General features: G+C 47.4%; 1 long non-coding RNA gene across 1 annotated transcript; it reads left to right on the top strand.

Moving 5' to 3' along the window:
* The first annotated feature begins 3,886 nt into the window (after positions 1–3,886).
* Positions 3,887–22,779, top strand: LOC119089213. Its single transcript, XR_005093082.1, has 4 exons — positions 3,887–4,130; positions 4,980–5,080; positions 21,854–21,937; positions 22,705–22,779. It is a non-coding gene; the product is annotated as an uncharacterized LOC119089213 (long non-coding RNA).
* Positions 22,780–23,568: the final 789 nt, after the last annotated feature.

The following is a 23,568-nucleotide window of genomic DNA, read 5'->3' as shown; positions in this document are numbered from 1 at the left end:
TCACTCAGATAGAACACTGTGTGTCCTCGGGCTCTGAGGAGGGTCTGCCCAGCTCCGAGCCTTTTCTCAGGCCCCCCAGCACAACAAGGTAGGCCTGTCTGAAGTGAGGATTAGAAGCATGTGGCCCGTGAGTTTTGCAGTGTTTGTGTTCTGGGTGTTTCATGCTGACAGATGAAAAAGTCTCCATGGCTCCAGACTTGGGATATTTAGAACTAGATTCTCTCTTATTCCTTTCTCTCTTGGCTAGAAGGGGATGAAAAGCAGAAAGAAGCTTTTGGATACCATGGCTGATTATTTTTGTGTTTCCAGTGACCTAGCTGTCTTATAGAAAGAGCCCTAGTGGAGGATGCAAAGTAACAGCACTTTGGTCAGGGAGGTGAGTAGGAGCCCAGAAAAACGGAGCAGGAACGACCCCCCCCCCCGCCCATCACTCATGTGTAGATGATCATGTGACTCCCAAGCCTGCCCTTGGCAGCCTTGGAGGATCTGCAGCCTGAGCACCTGGCCTGCCTGGGACTTGCTGATTTAGACCAGAAGATTTTATGGTCGGAAAATGGCTTTCAAATTTGTTTGGAATTACCCAGAGCACATTTTAAACACTCAAATTGCCATCTTCATATTTTTTTTAAGCATTTGCAATTTTCCTTAGTACAGTTCTACTGTCTTCCCTGGCACACCCCTGACTCCTCAGCCTTTGGACTCTCTCCCACTGGAAAGGCCTCTACAGCAGCATTTCTACAGCAAATACCAAGAAGCTTAGGCTTGGGGTGGCCCTGTGTTCTCTGTGGACTAAGTTCAAGGGAGTTGTATCTGCCTAGACTCTTAGAATATGACCTTATTTGGAAGCAAGGTCTTTGGATATGTAAGTAGTATCGCCGAGGTCATTGTGGATACTGTGGCCCTACATCTAAGTCCTAGGAAGAGGCTAAGATACACAGAAGAGATGGCCATGTGGAGGTGGGGTCAGAGGTGATGAAGCTTCCAGCCAAAGAGCCCATAGGGCACCTGGTGATGGGCAAGAGAAGCCTGGCCAAGAGCCTCCTGGAAGAGCTGGTGTACTGACAGCATTTTAGCCTATAGCTCCTAGACCCGGAAGAAAACACCCAGCTTGTGGTGACGTCCCATGGCGATACGAAGAAAGAAACACACCCTCTCGGGTCCCTTAGGGCTCTGCCAGCCTACTCCCGGGGTCTAGAACAGGCCTCAGAGGAGAAGCCCTCCAAGTCCCCTGTTGCCTTACTTCCTACAGTGAACCTGTGAGACCCAGCTTCCCAGAGAAGAACTGAGCATCGTTTCTATTAAGTTGGCGTATAATAACTGCTGAGTCTTTCATTATCTATTAGTCAGCCATTCTTACATAAAATGTCACTCTAGATATCTTTGGTGTCTGACCCATACCTTAGGCTGTGTACACGCAACACAGGGAGACTTAGCATGTTTTAAAAAAAAAAATTCTAGCTCTTCCGCTCGCCTGTCTTAACACTTCTGAAAGTTCTCCGTGAACACTCTGGGACCCTCCAAAAGAGATGACACCCTGACTCCTTTTTTTCCTCCAGCATCTCGGCAGCTCCTGCCGCCCCCCTCCTTTAATTGGGGGGAGCCCTTGCCCCTGTGGGCTGTCAGGGGGGTTCTGCACATTTTATACCTGACAGGACCTCTCCCAGAAACCCCGGAGGGAGACACCGTTAAAATGTTTTATGTTGGGGAATAGCTTGGTTTCTGTGCAATAAAAACCGAAGCCATTGAACAAGCAAGCTCCTGGGTAATTACTGGGATGGAGGAGATAGCTTCCATATGCCGGTGGGTGCTGGGGGCCCAGTCTGCATCTGCTTCCTTTGTTCTGTCAGAGAGCAGAGCCAGGAGGGGGGCTGACCTCTCGATAAACCCTGAACCAGAACCCTCCTCGAGCTTTGGGAGGGGGGACAAAGGTGGCGGAGGGAGGTCAGAGGGCAGCCACATCTGGCTGGGGTGGGGGATTTTGGAAGGGCGTGGAGACAGGGAAGGGGGCTGGGGCCTGCTCACCTCTAATCAATAATCCTGCTACCAGAGATCAGAGAACCATTCATTAGCGAGCTCGTTAGGTGATTGATAGGCTTAATTTTCCTGTCAAATGTGGACTTCCCTTGTAAACATGTCAATTGGGAAAAGTTCAAGCTTGTCACTTGGATTTATGGCTGGAATAACATGGAGGTGGAAAAGAGGGCCAGCTCCCCAGTGAGCGGGCTGGCTGCTCTGGATGTGAAGGGCAGGGGAGCCAGGTGCCTGGAAACACCCTTCTTCACGAAGCTGAGATAACAACTCTCATCCTCAGAGAAGTGGCCCAGGTGGCTCCTGCTACCCCATCCAGTCATCCCCCGCCCAGCACCTCCCTCCTCCACAGGGCTCTCCTGGACTCAGTGATTGTTCCACAAGGAAACCCAGAGGGACAGCCGTATCTTGGAAAGGCTCCCCTAGGCTGTGTCTCCTTTTTAGTTGTCCGGGGAGATACGGAATAAAATAGGAGTGGAAAGGACACATAGCGTGACACAAACAAGCCATCAGTTCCTCAGTGATCTGGAAAATTACTGGTGGCACTTGAGGGACAGGTTAGAGGCGAGGTGGGCACAGGGGAAGCAGCCGCTCAGAACAAATGGCGGGACAGCAGAGGGCAGCCGGAGCCCAAAGGGTGGTCCTGGGGGGTGCATTTGCCACAGGCTCCAGCTGATGCTCCTCATTAAGCTGGCCAAGCACAGCCATCCTCCCCAGGTGGGCAAGAAACCCAGTCCCCCTACAAGTGAGCGCTGGATAATTGAAAAGCCAGTTCAAAACTCACAGTCACCGTTAAGAGTTAGGATCGCCGGGCAGTGGTGGCGCACGGCTTTGATCCCAGCACTTGGGAGGCAGGGGCAGGTGGATCTTTGTGAGTTCGAGGCCAGCCTGGTCTACAGAACGAGATCCGGAAAGGTGCAAAGCTACACAGAGAAACCCTGTCTCAAACCAAAAAAAAAAGAGTTAGGATCACAAAGAGCTAGCCGTGGTGGAGAGGCTCCCTGGAACTCAATCCCTGGTCTGCTTTGACCAGCAGATCATGGAATTTGCTTGAAGAAGTCTCACTTTAGTATCAAAACCCTCCAGGTCCCCTGGCATGCATTTTCCTGTAACATGACCCTGGCCACCTCAGAGTAGAGGCATCTCTTTCCTGTCCCTGTGTTTTCTGCTGTCCCTTGTGGATCCCGGCTGGATGCTGACAACTAGACACTGCCCGAGCCTAGCTGTGGCCCGGACCTTGTTACTATATCATGACTCGCAGCCCCCTGTTCAGTGGCACTGGACTCTCCCTGCTGGGACCCTCAGTGTCAACACAGTGAGAGCAAGAAAAGGACATGGGGGGAGGGGCAGATGAGACCTGAAAGGGAGACCTATTCCTAGCATTGATCAGGGAGTGTGTGTGTGTGTGTGTGTGTGTGTGTGTGTGTGTGTGTGTGTGTGTGTATACACATGTGTAGAGGGGTGCTCAACCAAATTATAGTTAAATGCAGCTTCTCTGGGAGCCCATCCTGACCTTTTGTACCATAACAACTCATTTCTGGTTTGGAAACACTGTGGCCTGCATGGCTCGGTCCTGGAAACCTGACTGGGTGAAGGCAGAATAAAGAAAGGACAGACACACAGACGGAAAAGCTGGGACCTGGTTTGTTCAGAGGACCGTGCATCACCACCAAGAGCAAGCTGGACACTCGACGTGCTTATTTTATGCAGCTGAACCGAGGAGGCAGGTTTATTGTGCACAGCTGGACAAGGAGGCCCGTCTAGATTGTCGTCTCAGGAGGTCTCTGTAGGGAAGTAGTCTTGGGGTGCAGTCATCCTGGAAAGAGGAAGCTGTGGTTGACAGTTCCTACAAAGATCTTCAGCACTCACCCTCAGCATTTGCACTCAGACCACAGGAAGGTTTTGCTGTCCCTCTGGGCCTAACCCGGGGAAGACATTTTCATGGGTGTGAGGCAATGGTACTCATGTCCACAACACACATTCATTCAGGGTGTCGTCAGGACGGTCACTTGGGGCTTCCTCAGCCCCCTACATGGAGGTGTTCCATACTTTGAAGTGTAACTTTCTGCTGTGGCATCGAACTGGCCAGGCTAAATTCTAAGGTAAGAAAGAAGGAAGCCCGAGCTAGCCTGGTGGTTGGCTTCCTTAGATGCTTTGCTTCTTACCAGAGTTGAAAGTTTGATTATTTACATGGGCTGGCTCAACCTCAGGGCTGTTGAGGAGGAACAGTGTTAGCCAAGTCTCAACACTGTGACAAAACGCCTGAGGAGATGAGCTTATATGGAAGAATGTTCTATTGGGACCTGGTGGTTTTGGTCCATGGTTCTGTGATTCTGATCATTTGGGCCAGTGGGGAGGCAGCATATTATGGTGAGAACACTTGGGAGAAGAAGCTGTTTACTTCATGGCAGCCATGAAGCAACCATAAATGTCAAGGAGAGGTTGGGGGTCACATTACCCTTTAAAGAGCACCCACAGTGACCTTCCTTTTACAAGGCCCCACCTCTGAAAGGTTCCGGCACCCCCTAAAAGATCTCAGAGTTGGGGCCAATCTTCATTACGTGGGTCTTTGTGGGGCACAGAGGAGGTGAACTCTGGCAATAACAGCAACCCCCAAACCGCCACCTCTTGAGTACTTACCACACACTCCACAAATATCTCCTCTTCTAATTCCATGCCAATCCCACAATCCCGCCATCACCACACAGGCAGTTTGGGGTATGTGGCCAGTGTAAGGCCTACAGTATGGACCTTGGGGCTGGAACTGAAGACCATTTGCTACATGACTTCAGAAGTCTATGTTAACTGTACGCAACTGCAATGTATTTGTTGGACTGGTCAGAAACACAGTTTTGTTTCCATGGCCAGCTCTCTGGGCACCTAGTGCAAACATTTTCTGATGTGTTTTTAGGTTTTTTTCTTCTATATCACAGAACATTTTTCTTCCATAGAAAATCTGGCATCCCCGGGGATGTAATCTTCTCTTGAACTGAGCTTCTGGAAAGGCTCTAGGACCCAGTTTGGACACAAAAAAGCCCCATTGAACAGAGCTGTAAGTGAGGTGGTGTGTGGGGGGATGCGCACCAATCCTGGAAGCCTTTCCGGGCAGGCATCAAGACTTGTACTCCTCTTTAACACAGTCAAGACCGTCCATCCCTTGTCCAGAAAGCTCCCTCTATAGGCCACTGCCTTCTAGCCCACAATTATCGATTGTCGTCATGAAAGTAATATACATAATTTGATGAGCACCTGCTAAGTGCCACAGGTGTCCCCAATGGTAATTTTCACATGACTTTTCCTCAGTCACCACAGGAACTCCGTGTTGCGGGAACTACCATTGCTTTTTCGTTTGCAGGGAAAGAAGCAGAGACCTCGAGAGAGTAGGTTGCTTCCCTGAGGCTTGAAAGGGAACGTTTCTCAGGCTCAGAGGCTGTGCCAAGTCTACTGACCTCAGCTCCCCGCTGTTCTTGGGCACCCGGCACCCATTGCCCTCTCCTATCCCTCCTCTTCCTTTCTGAATCTTCTTGGCAACAACATGTTTCCAAAGACAACATGCAATGGCCAGGAGAGACAGAGGCTTCTACATAGTGATGGGGCTGGAGGGATTGTGGCCTGTGCTCAGTCTGTGTGTCTGGGGCGTATTCAGGGCAGGCAGGCTTTCCCAGGTAACTGAGGGCTCCTCTTATCCTGGGTAGTCTAGCTGGGAGGAAGCAGATATGCTTCATTAACAGCTCCCCTCAGCATACAAGAAACATCCTGAGGCTTCTAGACTGTGATGGCCAGGGGCAATGGCCACCTCTGTTTGGTTCCTGCTGACATCTGGATTCAACTCTTCTTTTGGGGTACCACTTTCTCATCTCCCACAACCTTCCTATTTCTTGGAACCATTCCCATGATTTCTTTAAAAAAAAATTAATTTGTGTGTATGTGTAGGGTGTAAATTGTGTGTGTGTGTGTAGGTGTACATGTTATGTGCATGTGAGTGTGCATGTGTGTGTTCAAGTGCATGCGTGTGTGTGTGTGTATGCATGCACATCTGGAGCGCAGAGGTTAACTTTGACTGTCTTCCTCTATTGCTCTCCACCTTATTTTGGGGGGTTAGAGTCTCTCACTTACCTGCAGTTTACTAACTTGACTGAACTAACTGGCCAGTGAGATCCTGGGGTCAACCAGTTCCCACTCCCTGAACACAGGGGTTACAGATACATGCCATCATGCCGAGCTTTGCCCTCTGTGCTGGAGATCCGAACTTGGGTCCTTACGCTTGCACAGCAAATACCTTACTCACACCTCTCTAGCACCACCCCTCCTCTGGTTTTTTTTATTGCTAAATTTTAGCAAGGAAGCGTGCTTTTGATTTAGCAAAATGTCTTTCAACCTGCTCAGCCAGCTGCATCCTTGAATCCCAGTAATTTCATGACAAGCAAGACTTTGATGAACTATCCCCATTTCAAAGAGACTGGGAGGCTCTTTAGGGCATATGAAGTACAATCCTTGTCTGCACTGGAAAGTCCCCAGCTCTACCGCGCTGGCACTAGCCCCTGGGAACTGGCAAGTGAGATGAATTAGAAGCCTGGAGCAAAATATTTGGTTTCATGCAATTTACTTTCTCTCTACTACTTGCTTAAAATTCGGTGGAACAATTAAATCTTGAAAGTGTCTTTTGGGTGCTTTGGGCTCTCTTTTCTTTCAAGTTTATTGATTATATTGGATATTACTCACAAAAGCAGGACTTTTTTTTTTCCTTTTTAAACATTTAATAACACCCTTTGGTTGAAACCCAGAAAGAGACAGTCTATAAAGAGGCTGAGTACCCAAACTACACCATGGAAACCCTCACACCCATGCACTAACAACCTTGAAGATATAATCGAATTGAGGGCATTGGCTGTGCCCACTGGCAACAGAGATGAAGGATGACAGTGTTCCTGTCCTTGAGTAGAGAGGGTACCACTGAAATATGCAAAGCCAAGGAGGCTTGAGTAGCTTTCTGAAGACAGCTGAGCAACCACGAGGATCTTCTCTTTCTTTGTCCACAGCGAGTCTGACAGCTGCTTTTTCTGGGTGCGCCACCTGGGGTACTCAAGTTCAAATGAGAAAAACATTGCTTTTGGCTCACAGTTTTAGAGACTTCAGTCCATGGTCGGCTGGTCCTATTGCTTTGGTTCTGTTGAGGTGTGGCTCATCACGGCGGGAACACACGGCAGGGGCACACGGCAGGGGCACACACAGGCAAAACTTCATGTTTCCCCGCTAACCATCAAGGAAAGAAAGAAGGGGCTGGTACCACACCCCTCTTGACGCCATTGCCCCAAGCAATCTCGCTTCCTCTAACCAGACCACCTATTAAGAATTCCACGCCCTCCAATAGCTCTCCAGGCTGGGAACCAATCCTTTCATGCATGGGCAGTTAGTGGGAGACTCATAAGACTGCAAGTATAACAACTGATAAACATGGACAGCAAATTCTGAATTTAATTGGCAACTTCTTTCTCTCCGGCTTCCACTCCTTTCTTATTTCCTTCCTTTTTTCTCCTTTCATTTACTTTACTTTTCTTTCCACAAATACTCTTATTTATGAGTTACGTATTCAGCTCTTCAGGGGAAAAAAAAATCAAAAATGAAGTTTCCCTCTACAACCCAGGCTAATCCCAAAATCATGATCCTGCTTCCTTAGTCTCCAGAATACTAGGATTACAGGCATGTGCTACCCACTTGGGCTTAATTTGCAACTTTCTGAACCACAGAACCAAACAGAGTGCCATAATGGCAGACATTTGATAAGCGCAGGGGTCGTGGAAAGGCAGGAACTCACCATAAGCCAGTAAGTCTTCCAAGAAGCGTCTTCTGGGTGCCGAGCTGGAGAGAACCTGAGTCATCCCCAGCCAGAGCGGCCGATTAAATCAGAACTACTGCTGCCTAAGGTGCTTTGTGTTGGTTTTCTACAATCCAGGTTAAAAGGCATTTGAGAACAATGAACTGTCAGGACTGCCTCCTGTCTATCTGGGAAGACGGCTCTTGTCCCACTCCATTTCAGCAATGGGGTGTCACAAGAGGCTTACACACGTAACCCCCCTGCAAGGATGGAAATGAGTGTTCCTCAGCAAAAGAGGAAGCGGAGGGGGTGAGGAGGTGGAGGAGGGAACCCGGCTACGCTGTGCTTTGATGGCCTTATATTTCCAAGCCCTGGGAAAGAAGAATTGGAGCTGCAGAACTCAATATAGAGCAGCGATCTGTGGTCGGGGGAATGCAGCACATCTGCCTTTTATAGGTTTGGAATGAAAAATGTTTTTAATTAAGGAGTGGAATTGGGGCTTTTAGTCTTGCTACATGCTATGTACCTGTCAAACCTGCTGGATGGGAATTTAGCTGTGACCTCTCACCCCCTCCGACCTACATTAACCAAAGGACTGCTAGAACCCAGAAGAACTCTGAGTACCCGAGAATGCCTCTGTGCCCGACTCAAAACAGGAAGGACCCCAGCGCAGAAAACCTCTGCCCCTCCTGGCGGGGGCGGGGCCATTGCAACCTGACTTCAGCTGATCGTCTCGAGTGTGGAAGAGAAAAGTGGTCAGTGTCATCGTTGGTTACCAACTGACACTTCAAGTCAAGAAGGCTTAGGGGCCCCACGTAGCTATAGTGACGATAAAAACCCAGAAATAATTTTTTTTACAAAAAGTTATGAAGTGAAACATTACCAGAAATGCTAAGTGCTAGAGATGCAAAGTGCTAGAGATTCCTGCCAAGGAATCCTCATCCCCCACCCTCTGAGTCCTGTTCATGTGATGACAGCTGAGCCCGAGATGCCCCTAAGAAGGGGCTTCCTGGGATTTTGCAGGAAGGAGGAGGAGCTGCAGCAATAAGGCCCTGTTGTCTCCTGGCGGTCAGCTACGTGGTTGTCCGAGCTCCGTTTCTGGTTTCCCTTATTTTCACAAGTGCCTCCAGGCCTAAGGTGCGGCCACAGGAAGCAGGACTGCTTGCTCTCCAGGAAGTGGACTGGAACTACTCCTTTTGGATCTTCAAAGAGGAGGGTGGCCTCATGGCAGTTCCGTGCTTTTCTAGGTCCCAGCACCCCTGCATTGTTACACGTCTTCCTCACTGGTTCTGCTTCCTGTTGCTCTGCCTATAGCGTCCCATCTCAACCATTGAAGATCTAATGCAATGTAACATTTTCCAGGCCCAAAGGATTGACCTTTACCCTTTCACAGCTATGAAAACATTTTAATATGACCTTTGTGATTTTTTTTTAAAGCAAATTCTTTAGTTAGTCTACCAAAGGTGAACCATTCTTTCTCTTCTCTCTTTCTCTTCCCTCCTAGCCTTAAACTAGTGTTTAATCTACACGTTGGTAAAATGTGCTCTACATCCAGTTCAAATGTCTCCTCTGTGCGGAAGTACCCCCTCACTAGGCAGAAACAACTGTTCTTGTGTCCACGGCTGGTCCCTTGCTGTTACATCCTTAATTCACAACCGAGGGTCAACGTGCCTGCCTGCCTGCCTGCCTGCCTTGGACTGTCAGCCACCTCAAGCAGAAAGCCTGTGGTCTTCTTTGCATCTCTAGCACTTAGCGCGATTTCTGGCCTATTGAAAATGCCCTGTGATTATTGTTAGAAGGAACTGAGTTCAGAATAGAAGGATGAAGAGGATCAGGAAAATGGTGGTAGATTTTGGAAGGCTTGGTGGAGAAATGATTTTCATGGAATGGAGACCAATTCTTGGTCATGGTTAAAGTCAAGGACAGTTGTAACTTACCAACTATATTAGACCTCTTGTGTAAAACACACACACACACACACACACACACACACACACACACACACACACATCACTTATATATCCATATAGACATATCACGTGTAGAAAAATATTTACAATTTAAAAAGTTACGGCATGTATTAAATTATATTGCTTTCACTTCTTTTGCTAGACTTGTTTATTTCCTTTATGATAAATTCAGAAAATGATAGGGTTTTTTTTTTTATCACGTTTAGCATTCATATTGCTTAATCATCAACAGTGATAACTGCTAACACTTGTGGAGCTCTTCCTATGTGTCAGGCACTCTCTAAAATACATTAACTTATTTACTTGACAGGGAGAACCTACAGGAAGTCAAATGTAAGTCAGAACTGATAGCATCCTGCATGATCACAAATGGAAATTTCATAATATCCTATAACCCTATAGGTGGCCCAGCAATTGGGACTATGCATGTCAGGTGCAGAGCTATTGTGACCTAATGAGAGTGTCTAATTCACACCTTCGTGGATTTTGTTTGATGACTTAAAGAAATGTTGACGTTTTGGCTTGGCGCCTAAGCAGGAGAGTCACAGGGACCTTGGGAAAAGGAGCCCAGCCTCCCTATCAAATGGATTCTAGGCATCTGATTCATCAGATGTGTGAGAGAGTCCAGGCCCCAAAGGTGAACGCGGGTCCGTGTATCTAAACCATAACAATATGGTTGGGTGGATTCCTGGGACTTTAGTTCACTGAGCCATGGGGAAGAATCTTTCCCCTTGCTGTTATCTCGAGATAGGGATTCTTTCTATGAAGTTGAACTAGAGAAATGGAAGAATTCACAGACTCTAAAATGTTTACTTCCTATTTGAGGGCCAAATTAATCTTCAGAAATTACAAGATAATTACAGGACATTTGTTGTCTCGGTGCTAAGGGCACCAGGGCATTAGGACGTGCTTGTTGAGCGAACCACCAGATTTCTCTCCGGCCTCCACTGAGTCTGAGATAACAATTTCCTATCTCATTATGTTAGGTTCACACCCTATTAGTATTTATTTTGGTTAATATAATACAATTAGGGGATAATCATATCAGCAGCTTTCAGATCATGTAAGAAAAATAAAAGTTATTGAAACACTAATGCTAATGGAAAGTGATAGAAAGTGCTTAATGCGGTGAAATGCTTGTATTGAGTTAGACAGGAAACTGGGGCGCAGAAGAGGGTGCCTGGCTTCTTTGGGGGAATCTTTAAATGCTTGGAAAGGGGTGCCTTGTGTCGGCTTTCACTTCCTGATGAGACTGTGATAGGTTTACTCTTTATTGGGAAGCTTCCCCACTTGGATCTGTTTTAAAAGGAGGTCTGGCGGCTGATAAGAGAAAACAAAAGCAAAGATCTAATTCTAACTCCTCTTTAAATGGCTGCATGATGGTCTTTAGCTTTTGCCCGGAGAGCAAGGAGGGTACGTAGTGACTGTAAGGTCCTCAGCTCTGCCATTACATTTAATAGTGCTGTGACTTCTCAGGGCCTAAGCCAAGCAATCACACAAGTAAAGCGGTCCCCAGTTAGGTTGGTCTGCCTGGAACAAGGACAAATGGAAACTCCGAAGCCTGGTGGCTGCCAAGGACATCCATTAGCATCATGGGAGCTGTCGGATACCATCCCGGGCTCACAACCTCATCATTCCCAGTCTCCCGGGGCCTAGGTGGCCAGGTAGAGCAGGGGCACACTTGCTTCAGAGTTCCAAACTTGTAAGATGTTGGCTTTGTCATGCTTCCTGTTCTTCAGCCTTTTCCCAAGTCTCCCGATTGTCACTGTTTTCTCCCACATGACAAGAGGGTGAGTTGGGGACATGAGTAGGAAGAAGATCCTCGCAATGATGCCCTGGGGAAAGAAAGGAGCAGTCTAAACTGGATACAGCATCCCAACATTGCTTTTCTTTGGGAGGCCTAAGGATATCTGGGTGGTATCTCCATTTTTGACTCTCTCTTGGAAGGGCATAGTTCCCACCTATGACTCAGGTTGGGTCCAACTTTTTGACTCACTGCTACACACCACAAGAAATTCATTCTTTGGACTCGTGAGATATGATGCTGTGTGGTGCCGTTCTGAGGAAATAATTAACAATTATTTCAGAGGAGAAGCTTCCAGCCGGAGCCGCACCTTGTGGTGGCTCACACATCTCACAAAGAATTGTTATTTAAGCAATAATCCTTGAGAAATTGGTCGTTACCCACATTAAACGACTCAGCCCATTGCCAAGGATGGTTAACGCTCTAATAAACTGGTCATTAACTGCAGTAACAATGAATTTCGAGGGGATTATTGCTATTATAAACCTTAATCAATGGTTTATAACAGCAATAATGTGGTCCTTTCTCTTAATGGTAAGTAGGGCAGCTTGCACCATTGCCTTGGAAATGTTTTTGTGGTGGCTGATAATTCTGAGGGGCGGTATTGGAAGGACTGCCCACTCTGGGAACAAACCAAGGAAGGAAAAGGTCACATGGGGCAACCTCAGCTGTCTGTCCTCCATTGTCAAGGGACCAGGGATGATCACAGAACAGGCAATTCTCCTCAGCTCACTTGGACCTCCTTCCCTGCAGACCCAGTAAGATTTCAGACTCCTGATCTAGCATGAGGCTCTGAATTAGGCATGCAACATAGACTGGTCATCTTTATGTAGAAACACCTGTTTAGTAGATGGATGTGGCGGGATAGACAGTGGACATGTATTCTCAGATCTGTCACTAAATTGTCACATGGTTTCAGGTGCTGTGTTACCTTTTTGTGCTTCTGAAAGGTGGGTCTGGGAATAAGTCACTTCTCAAGTTCCTTCTAGTATGACATACTAAGGCTTTTCTAACAATGTTGGCATCTTTTGTCAGCACACTGTTATAGAGCAGTAACACGAATAACTTAAACAAAGCTTGGTATTGTTTTTAGTTGCCTACATCTATTAACTCAATGAATCTTTGAAACAGTCTACTGTGGAAGAGGACCCTGAGGCAGAAGAGATGGAAAAGCTTGCCTGAACCACAAAGCTGATATGAAGCAGGGCTGGGATTTGAACAGGGTCATCCTTCATTATTGGGGAGGGGTTGGATCTAAGACCACCCCCTCTCCAGCAGATGCCTGAACCTGCAGATAATTCCCAACCCTACATATTTAATGTGCTTTCTCTTGAACAGTGTGCCTATGATATAAATCAGGTGGGAAGAAACTTAAGAATGATAACTAATAATAAGATAGAATGGTTATAACAGTGCTGTCATAAAAGTGATAAGGATATGTTTTTTTCTCTCTCTCACTGCCATATGGTGGGTAGCTTATATAATGTGGATACACTGTACATAGTGACCTTTCATGCCTCAAGCTGGATGGCACTGAATAGCGTGAGTGTTCACCATGTGACTCAGAGTGATGCACAGTTTAAAATATAAGAATTATTTTGGGAATTTCTTATTAATATTTCAAGATGCTGTCTTCTGCGGAGCTCAACATCTGTGCTCTTACACCCCCTTTCCACTTTCCCTACAAGGCCCTCTTCACTTGACAGGTACATCCTTACAGGTAGGCAGGTTGAGGCTATCTTCTTGGGTCTCCAAACGAGGAAGGCAGAGCTCTAATAAATGTGGGGACCTACTCAAGCAGATGCAATATGGCTGAATCCTGCTGGTTGTCTCCTTTTGCTTCTGCATGTGCTAGGGGTCTGTGCTAGTGAGTCCAAAGCTGACCAGTTTCCTAGGCCCAGGAGCTGTTATCTCCAGTTCCATGAGGAGTTGGCTGCATCCTGAGGTCATGCCATTTCTTTCTCCTACACCACGGAGTGGGGAAAAGTCCATTCCTCCTCCCCTATCACTAGAAGTATGTTCCAGATCATAGAGGGCAGCTCTTTTTATTACAGCTGGACATTGCATCGGATGTATTGGAAAATAGACCTTGGGGACCAGGATGATTTAGTTTTTAAGGGAAATCTGAAGCATCTACAGAAGAAGAGTATATTGGCCCATCTCCTCATATACCCATTACTAGTTTTAGAAATATCACATCCCAGGTTGTTTTATCTAATATCCTTCACTCTGTTCCTACCTTGTGTTGTTTGGGAGTAAACCATGGGTTCCATATATTTCCATCTGTTTTAATAGAGACTTGAAGAAATAAGAAGTAATTAAAAGACCACTATCAGGCTTTTAAAATGGGGTAACAATTCCATAGCAAAATCAAATACCCAGTTGCAACACAGCTTTCTCAGCTTGTTTATAAATGTACTCGGAGGCCTCTCCTGCTCCAGCCACCTGAGTGCTCTGTGATCAATGACAAATCCCATTTGCTCACACATAGGAGGAAAGGTGCGTTCACTGTCCCTTCCCTTCTGTGGTTAAACCACAGTGTTTGTTATCAGCATCACATTGTCCTGTGCAGGTGTCCTCCGTACAGTCCCTGGAGGAAGCCTCTGGATGCTGCCACTCACCCACCCACCCACAGTGTGCCTTTTGAGTTGGACTTCCATGCAGCACACTCCAGAGGGCAGTTTGTTCTCGATGAAGAGGGAAGGGGGTAGCCCTCTTTTCCTTGAGTCCTGGCAGACCGGGCAGTCTGTCTGTACAGGGGAGACCTGGTGACCTTTCTCAAAAGTGGGATCAGAGGACACCCACTGCCTTTTCGTCATCAGGCACATGGTGCAGACTGTCCAGAGCTTTTCTTGGGTATTGTGCTCATGGAAATGGAAAAGTCTCACCCCCCCTTGCTTAGCCTGGTGATGTGGGTGACAATTCCCTCTGCCATGCCCTACTGACACCCACCCCCCCCATCCAGGCGCATCATGAGATGGCTGGGCTGGATGTGTGAAAGACCTCTGGGGACATTTCCAAACTTCATATTTTCTTCTGAAATGTATGCATGTCTAGGAGTGTGGTGGTTGGAACAAGAATGGCTTCCATAGGCTCATAGATTGCAATGCTTGGTCATCGGGGAATGGTGCTACTTGAGAGGGATTAGGAGGTGTGGCCTTGTTGGAAGAGATGTATCATAAGCTCAAGCCAAGCCCAGTGTCGCTCGCTCTTCCTGCTGCTTTTGAATCTGGATGTAGAGCTCTCAGCTCTTTTTCAGCACCATGCCTGCCTGCCACCATACTTCCTGCCATGATGACAATGATGGACTAAGCCCCTGAACTGTAAAGCCAGCCCCCAATGAAATGCTTTCCTGCATAAGAGTTGCCGTGGTCATGGTGTCTTTTCACAATAGTAGAACTCTGACCAAGACAAGGAGCTAAGCCTCTTCTCGTGTGTTCCATCCCTATGTCCCTTTCTTTCACACAGAGGGTTTTCAATCTACAATGTATCCCAGTTCTCTTGATGTGCTCAACCTTGTCTTGGTTTAACCACTTACCAATGTGATTCCAGTCCTTCAGGGCTGAAAGACACATTGTCCCTTGAGATCTTTGGCCAGCAGCTCTGGGAGAAGAGGATTTCCCTAAGTGGCCATTGGAAGCTCCATTTTCTAGGTTTTTCCTGGAGTTCCAGGCTCTATCCACAAAATGTATTTAATCACAGTTGTCTGGTCAGGCATGGCGGCACGTGCTAGTGATTCTAGTACTTGGGAGGTTGAGACAGGAGGATCATAAATTGGAGGCCAGCCTGAGCCATATTGCGAGACTCTATCTCAAAACAAAAGAACTCCCCACCCCAACGATCAAAAGCAAAACCCCCACCGAAACCTCATAGGAACAGTGTGCCATGCTGCTAGGCGCAAATTAATAAATGCATGGACCAGGGTTTTGAAATAAGATGCTTTGACAACAGAAAAGCCACTCAATGGCTGCTCATCTTTTTTTTCTCTGGACTCATAATTGGGTTGTGGATCAGGAAAGCTGACCAGTTTCCTTAGGAACCTCCTGTATCGTCTAGCATTCACCAAGAGTTTGAGCATCCTATGCCTTTGCCAGAGGTACCGCTGCTGGCTGGTCGAGTGTCAGCACCCAGTAGCTAAAAGGTATGGTCTTAGGAGGGTCTGCACACTCAAAAGTCTTCCGGTAGGTGGGAAGCTTAGCTGAGTTATTTCAGGCTCACTCCCAACTCTTCCCCACCTTGCTCTGTGCCGTGTGTTGGGCCTCAATCCTTCCAGGAAGCTCCCCAACCTCCCAAAGCTCCCCTGTCCCAGTGTGAGTGGATAGGAGCCTGCGAGGCCCCCAGGCAGAAGGTGGAGACATAGAAAGATCTGATCTGGAATAAACGGAAAAGTTTACTCTATGCAGCAGCGAAATAAAAAAGCTCATTCAGAAAGTTAATGATTTATTTTATAGTTTCATTATCAGGGTCACATTACTCAATAGCATTTCAAACATGTCATTTGTACAAACTATGGTAATTAAAATTTATAACATACTTCATCAGCAGCATATGAATCTTTTAGCCGGCACTCTGCTGTCATATAAACAGTGTAATTTCAGCTGCAATTCACCCTTTATTGGCTCTCATTTGTGATTTAACAGCCATCAATGGCTGTGCTATAAAGAATAAATTAACCATCCGTAAACCTTATGATGACAGGGACAGTCAAATAGACTTAAATGTCTTCTGCCCGGCTTTGGGAACCAGCAGAGAGCAGGTGAAGGCCAGGTATGAGCCAGGCTCCTTGTTGAGGACATTGGTGATTCTTGCTGCGTCCTCTGGGTGGGGATGCTACTGGCTGAATCCCAGGTGCCTCCGGCTTCCACTAGTGAGAATGTCTGCTTCTCTGCTCTTAGTGTGTGCACAGACAGCGAAGAGCTCATTATACACCCACCTGGGACGTCTGTGCTCAGGGGGGGACTTTCAACATCATCGACCAGTAGCTGCCTTGTGAGAGCATTTACACACAGATGGGACAGATTTGGTCAATTTGGTAAGCGGGGAGAAATAATGGCAACCAGTAGCTGGGATCAGTGCCACTGACCAGTCCTGTAGTGAGTAGGATTTGTTTTCCTCCAAACACTCTAGTACCCCACTGAGAAACCCAAACATCTCTTTCTACAGGGAGGAAGCAGGCCTAGAGAGGGCAAGGGCCTTGTTACCTGGGCTCAGTGGGCAGAGAACCCAGGACGCCTGGAGAGAAGAAGTCCCGGCAGGTCTGCCTGATTCTCGGGAGTAACAGCACAGGTTGGAAACACCGCTTCCCAGGGCCACACTCAGGGTGCCTTTACAGAGAGGGTGGTTGGTGATGTGTCTAACCCCATGGCTGGTCCTGCACACAGCTCATAAATGAAGTGGATTGCATTTGTTACTGAGACATCTCCAGGGAGCCTGGGTCACGCAGGCCAATAAAATTGGCCTCATAAATTCATCTCGACATGCAGGATTACTCCAGCCCGCTGAGGTCACCTTCCCGCCCTGATTTATCGCCAGCCTATGGGTTAATAATACTGTTTACTGAGTGTTCCTTTCCTTCCTTCCTCCTCACCCCTCCCCTTCTTAGATACTGATCAAAGCTTCCTTCTTCAAGGGTGTGGCGGAGCAGGAATTCGTGGGTTGGGTGCTGAATTCTGAGCTGTCTTAAAGCAGTGACTTCTTTTCGTCCTGAGAGTCTCTTCAGTCCAGTTTACTGCAGAATGGTGGTGTGGAGATGGAGGGCCACGCTTTCACTGTCACACGTGGGCCTGTGACATGAGACAGGTTGTGGCTTTGTTCAGTTGTATTATTCCAAGTCATATGAAGGCTCGTGAATGATGGTCACCCTCTATTTAGCGATTTTCTTGAACTTTGTGTTTAAATAGAAAGATCGAGAGGACCAGTCGCCTATGCTTTTTTTCTTTTTCTTTTTCTTTTAAGACCAGAGGGTAGGTGGTAATGAAATGGGAAAAAGCTTACATGGAGACCTGGAGAGTCTCTCAGTCTATTTCTTACTTTTACAAGCTTCGTAGTGTTAATTGGGGGTGTTCTTAAACTATTGCCTACATACAAATTGAGTCTTTCCTGGCCCTAGCATTGGTAGCAGCATTACTGTGTTTAAACTTCTGGGGAGACCTTTGAAGTGAACTATGCTCTAGATCAAATCCTGGACCAGCACACAACAAACCTAACCTGATGCATCTGCCCTCTGAGTTTTCCCTCTGGGAGGTGTGGCTAACCCTCACAGTAAAAGAAAGGCGCTTCAAAGATGACTTGGACCTGATCTCAATGTCCCATGGAACCTAGGAATCTGAAAACAGGGGCAGAGCACTAGTAGGCATACTGACTTCAATGGAATTAGCAAACTATTACTGAGCAATTTCTCTGTAAGTCTCAAAGCACTGGGAATCAAGCATTAAGCAGTGTCTGCCTTGGAGGTACTGATAGGCTACTAGAGAATCGTGATGAATGGCTGTTCAGCTGATTTTGACATGCCAACAGAGGCAGAGAGAAATTTAATAAAACAAAAGAAGGAGTCAGTCAGTTCAGCTGTGACAAATCTTTGAAGCAGCTTGGGGTCCGGGTGGTCATTTATTCAATCATGGACGCTTCAGAATCCTTGCTTCTTCCTATGCTCTAATTCCCAGGTAGGCGGCATCTTCCTCCTCTGCTAGTGCTTTGGGGCTGATTGCTACGCAGGCCTTACTCTTTTCCAATCAGCTGACCTTCTCTACTCCCTCCGTCCGATCTCTTTCCCCACCTCAGGCTCTCATCCAGCCTCCCCAACGGCGGACGTACCCCCAGAGAGCATGAGGAAGACGAAGTCACATTTAGAGATGTTGGGTCTCCTCCCATGACTTGGAGGCCAAGGAAGCTAAGTTGAGAGAGTACTTTGGAAGGATGCTGCTGTTGCTGGCCATAGCTGGCCCTGGACGGAGCACCAACTGCCTGGCCACAGTTAGAAAAACCAGCTTCTGGCTGCCCAAGAGCTCCAGCTGACAGGTGATTGGTGACCTCTGAGAATCTGTCTTTGCAGACTCTGCCTGGTCCCAGAGGAGGAAGGGGGAGCAAAAATGAGGGAGAATGGGACTTTGGCATAGTGAGGGTGGCTGGTACGGATGGTGGTACAGAGCACATCGGTACATGGTTACTAAGACATTTGTTGTAACCAACTATGCCTCCTGGCTCCACCATGCGAGAGGATAAACCAAATGCCCGGCAAGGCTGTGGAAGCCTGTGCTTATGTGAACTCATTGCCTGTACAGCACCCTAAGAGGTCAGTAGGCATCATCATCTTTGTTTATAGCCTTGGTGAGAGCCCCTTAGAGAGGATGATAGATGAAGTCAGGGTCACATACTTTGCAAGTGATTTAGACGAGGTCTATCTGGCCTTAAGCTCATACTTTTCAAAAATCCCATCAGACCGTTTCTCAGCCCCTGAGCAAGCTGAAAATAGGACTTTAAGGGGCTTGGCCAGTGGGTGTAGTGGTACAAACCTGTGGTACCCCTTTTCTGGGGGCTAAAATGGGGGAACTATGAGTTTAAGGAAAGTCTGGGTCACATAGTGAGACCCTATCTTTAGGAAATAAAGAGGCTTGGCCAGTGCCAGGGTCAAGTAAGTGCAGAACCGGACCCAGAACTTGCTCTTCTACTCCATTATGCTGTTTCCCACATGACTCAGAGAAAAACATTAAGCAGATTCTGGCTCTAGAACATTTACTCAGTCTGTTGACTAAAAAGCATTGGGGAATATGGGTACAAATTGTGTCAGAGTGGAGTTCACTCTATCTATCTATCTATCTATCTATCTATCTATCTATCTATCCATCCTCCATTTATCACATCTATCTCTCATTCATCTTTCATATGTATCTACCATCTATCATGTCTTTCTATCTTATCTGTCTATCTATCTATCTATCTATCCATCCATCCTCCATTTATCACATCTATCTCTCATCCATCTTTCATATGTATCTACCATCTAACATGTCTTTCTATCTCATCTATCTATCTATCTATCTATCTATCTATCTATCTATCTATCTATCATGTATCTATCATCCACCTACCACATTATCTATCATCTATATCACCTATCTCTCTATCCATCAATCATGTCAATCTAGCTCTCTCTCTATATATAGATATTGCTGTGCATGTTCTGCTTGGAAACACCCAAAGGGATTGTGGTCCCTCGAGTCGGGTGGGGGGAGAACCCTACTGGTACTATTTTCTCCTGGAGCTTTGATGCAAGTCTCTGTTAGCTCTGAATTGTCACGGTTGCCCTCTTGGTCCATTTGAGGTCACCAGTTACATTATCTTCTTCCTGAGTATGTGCAGACAGCACAGATGTTCTCTTTTATCTACTGCTTCTTTGCAAGGTCTGCAACTGACAGGGTGGGTTCAAAGGGTCTTCTATTAAACAGATCTAAGCCCCGGGGAAATGGTTAAGCTTAGCATGGAGCAACTTCCTAAGTCATCAGCATCATCTTCCAGAGGCCACTTGGTGGGTATTTGCTGCATCAGACATAAGGAGGCAAAGAGAGAGAGATGGCTGGATAGGAGGCAAGCCACATAGATCATGCTTTCTCTACATATCTGATGTGGGGACCAGTCTGCCAATGAGTGTGCTGCTTCTAGAGCTGCTAAACATCTTTGTACGTCAATAGTGTTGCTGGAAGGTGAGGGCTGGGGTGTCTCAGAGACAGACCAGTCCGGGCCTCTTCCTGTGCTTCTAAGTTCCTGTCACAGTCAGAGCAAGAATTCAGAGATGAGACAAAGTGTGGAATTGGATGGAAGTTTTATCAAGGAGTGTGGGCTCCTTAAGAGAGAGATGCAGGGTTTTGGTTAGCTGAGCTGACTGGAGGTGGGGAAGGGTTGATTCCTGAGCTAGGCAGAGAAAAGGAGGAGGAAATTCTATGAAAGGAATACCAGGAATGGGTTGGAATTTTCCCAGAACAGGGTTTACTCAATTTTCCTAGTCTTACGTGGACTCTTGAGTGTGGCCTTATACCAGATGCATGATGAGAGCTGGGCATTTTGCAAAACTGTAGATACAGAGATGCCATTAGAATGAAGCAAAGGGCGTTCTGTGGCCATCTAGAGTGGCTGTGCCAGTCCTAGCTGGTTTTGAGTGGTCTTTTCTTTCTTCTTATTGTTTGAGTGTTTAAATCATGACTTGTGATAGTACAGCTCTGCAACCCCATCAGCCTTGGGCAGTTGTGCAGTGTGTCTGTCCACTCCATGTCTATTGTACTGAGCTTCCCTGGGGCAGGCGGGAGCCGTATCATAGGGTTCTAGACCACGCTCTCCAACCCACTCTCTGCTGTGAGACCTCAAGACTTTTCTGTATTCGTACCCCTCAGTTTTTCCATTAGTCTGTTGGGGAGAGGCAGGCGATGACCAAGACAGGACTCACAACAAAGCACCCTCATGACCCAGACGACACTGATTTTGGTGATGGGGAGCCCCTCACCGTTACTCCGACTTTGAGATGCCCTTGAAGTTATGCATCAATTATTGCATGAGGGTAGAGATGAATTTGCCTCCCTGCCTACCCTCTCCAAATTCATATGCGCCTTAGTATGCAACTGTACCTGGTGATGCAGTCCCTAAAGGCTTGACAAAGTCAAGAACTGAGGTTGCCCTGTGAGCCTGAATCTAATATGAAGAGGACACAGATGGCTAATAGAGCTGAGTGTCACGTGAAGTCACAGGGACAAGGTGGCCATCTGCAAGGCGATGAGAGAAGTCCCAGAAGAAACCAACCCTGCCTACACTTTGATCTCTAGTCCCCAGCTTCCAGAACAACAAGGAAATAAGTCTCTGTTGTTTAGGCCTCTCGGCAGATGCTGCTTTATTACATCTGCCCTAGCAGACTATTACACATGGCAGACGGACTTACTCATCTCGTTTACAAACACTTTGGGGAATTTCAGAGCGATGTGGAAACAGTGGGGTGTAATGAAGGGACTGTCCAACCAAGGCCTGGGGTAGGCATGTAATTGGGGACAATTGCATGGGTTTCGCCTACAGTTTTCTAGGTGTGTGGGGATTCTCATTTACGTTTCCTTGTTTAATCCTCCCATTTGCCTGCAGAAGAAAAGATTGCAATTCCTAATTTGCTGATGAGGAAACGGGCCAGGGGCTTCGGTGATTTGGCCACACTGTGAATTTCAGTGGAGCTGGTGGTTGATTTGCTTAAGTATTTTGCTTTAGGACCAGCCCAGGAAACAGCTTGAGAGCTGAACCCAACCACAAAGGCGACCCACTGGAAGAGCAATTTCAAAGGAAGAAAACGAGGTGAGGCACAAGGAAGACTTTCAAAGCCTTTTCCTAACCAGGACAAATGGCTAGGAGCCTGAGCTTTGCAGACATCACCTGCCACGTCTCCAAAAGCAGCTCTTGACACAAGTCAATGCCTCGCTGCCTCAGAAATTTATGCCGGAGTTTAGACAGGGAACACAAATCATTGTAATCTCCCGATGAAAGATCACTGTCTCTGCAAATGCATTACCTGCTTGGAAAGCCACATGTTAAAAATACTGATAATGCATGGGCACAGGGAGAGCGATTTTCATGCCTGGGCACCGAGCAGCTAAAAATGCACGCACCTGTGCGCGAGGCAGCAGATGACAAAGGAAGTCACCCGGGCCCAGGAGCAGCTTCTGTGCTGGGCCATGACTCTGACACTTAGAACAAAAGGCTGAATGGTCCAGCCTGGGTGTCCTCTCGATTTCTAACATGGGCATCGAGGTGGAGGAGGCCTGAGGGGAAGGTGCCATTTGCCTAGCCCTTTCCTCCAAGAATCCAAATGTTCTTTGGGTTCACGGGAAGAGAGATGGGAAAGAAGATTGAGTCCCTGCAAAGAACCTGAGCTTATTTTCCCCTACTTTTATTTTTTTTTTTAAATCTCTCTGAACTTCTTCAGCTAGTCTCATTGGAGGCTGCCTGCTGGCTTCTTTCAACTGGTCTTTAGCATAGCAGAGGGGAAATGGGGGCTTGGGGGATAGATAAGGGGTGTTGGGGGTGCAGACCTCTCTGAACTTGCCATTTTGTTCTCTTCCTAGACTTCCACCCTTCTCTGTTCTTAGCTGCTTCCTGATGTAGCAAGATGGAGGAGGCTTGGGGCCACACCACACCCCACCCCCGCTCCGTGAGGTCATAAATCCCCCTTAACAAGTGATTGGCAGTTTCACCTCGGGCTGGTTCCTCCCCTCTCTGGAACCGTAGCCTCGTTCCAGGCAGTGCCCCGCCTTCTCTCAACCTCAGCCACATGGGTTCCGCGGTTTGAGGTTGCATCTTCCGTGACCTTCTGCGCAATGTTCTCTTCTGCTGCAGCGTGTGCTGAGTGCCAAGGCTAGTTCTCCTTTCTGCCTCTGCTCGGGAGGAAAGAGCAATTCGTAGCCTAATGGGCCCGTTGAACAGGTGCACGCATCCCTCTTGCCGAAATGATTACTGGGTAAACAAAGCAGGAAGAACCCAGACTCAAGTACATTGTCCTAAAGGGGGAAATAATACTTCAAAATGGCCAAGATGCTTACCAGCCTCGTGAGCGGGAGATGGCAAAGATACCCTGAGACGCGCTCTTACAGTTGAAATGAGAAAGTCAACCTCTGGCCACCAGTTGCCCACCCCCAGGTCAGCTGTCCTCCAGAGGGCTATCCTGGTGGAAATAGAATCTGACAACATCTTTCCTACCATTTTTTTTCCCACCTTCTTGACACCAATGAGTAAGAACCCAAGAATCAGCACGCATGGAGAGTCCACAAATGTGCTTGCAGCAGTATCCAGCACTGACGTGAAGGGAAATAGGGGATGGCTTTAGAGATGACCCTGAGAAGTTCCTCCAAAGACCTATCTAGAGGAACTGGCAGCGATGCCGGGCTGCAAGGGGGTGACTGGAGGCATGCCCAGGTCATTCCAAGTCAGTA

The sequence above is a fragment of the Peromyscus leucopus genome, chromosome 17 (genome assembly GCF_004664715.2).
Source record: "Peromyscus leucopus breed LL Stock chromosome 17, UCI_PerLeu_2.1, whole genome shotgun sequence".
NCBI lineage: Eukaryota > Metazoa > Chordata > Mammalia > Rodentia > Cricetidae > Peromyscus > Peromyscus leucopus.
This window is presented reverse-complemented; position numbering and strand designations above follow the sequence as displayed.